This window comes from Galeopterus variegatus, unplaced genomic scaffold (assembly GCF_000696425.1).
Source record: "Galeopterus variegatus unplaced genomic scaffold, G_variegatus-3.0.2 Scaffold6333, whole genome shotgun sequence".
In the NCBI taxonomy this organism is placed as follows: Eukaryota; Metazoa; Chordata; class Mammalia; order Dermoptera; family Cynocephalidae; genus Galeopterus; species Galeopterus variegatus.
Genome location: NW_007732444.1, coordinates 129,986 through 131,071, shown reverse-complemented (window position 1 = coordinate 131,071; position 1,086 = coordinate 129,986).

Below are 1,086 nucleotides of genomic sequence, written 5' to 3'. Positions count from 1 at the left end.
ACCACACACCCCGCAGAGCCAGCGCATGACCGAGCAGGTAGGCCTCACTGCCGCTGGACTCCATCCCCAGCCTGGCCAAGTGCACACTGACCAGAGAGGCAACCTGCCAGAGAGGCTTGAGATCTGCGGAGACCACACACCCCGCAGAGCCAGCGCATGACCGAGCAGGTAGGCCTCACTGCCGCTGGACTCCATCCCCAGCCTAGCCAAGTGTGTGCCAACCAGAGAGGTGCCTTCCCAGAGAGCCCCAAGACCCAAGGTGACCATGCACCTGAGGCGCCAGTGGGCAATCGAGCAGACACTGAGGCAGCTGTGCCAAATTGGCAGCCCCAGCAGCATCCTAGCCAGACAATAGTGTTGAACCAGTGAACCGTGGAATCCCTTGCCACAATGACTAAACATCAAAGGAAAGATACCAGAAATATGAAAAATCAAGGAAGTACACCATCAAAGGGTAATAACTCTCAAGCTCCAGATCCTATAGAGCAAGAAGCCCTTGAAATATCTGACAAGGAATTTTGAGTAAAAATTCTAAGGAAACTAAATGAGATACAAGAAAACTCAGCTAGACAACACGATGAAATGAGGAAAAGTATATAGGACTTGAAAGAAGAAATGTACAAGTAAATCAATGCCCTGAAAAAGAATGTAGCAGCACTTGCAGAGCTGAAGAATTCATTCAATGAAATAAAAAGCACAAAAGAGAGTTTAATCAGTAGGCTTGCACAAGCAGAAGAGAGAACTTCTGACCTTGAAGATGGGCTGTTTGAAATAACACAGGGAGACAAAAAAAGAAAAAAGAACTAAAAACATTGAAGAAAATCTAAGAGAGATATTAGGCAACCTTAAGCACTCAAATATCTGAGTCATGGGTATTCCAGAAGGGGAGGAGAAAGGAGATTACACTGAAAACATATTCAACAAAATAGTGGCATAAAACTTCCCAGGTACAGGGAAAGACACAGATCTTCAGATTCAGGAAGCTCTAAGATCCCCAACTGTATTCAACCCAAAAAGGTCTTCTACAAGACATGTTATAGTCAAATTGGTGAAACTCAAAGACAAAGAGAGAATCTTAAAAGCTGC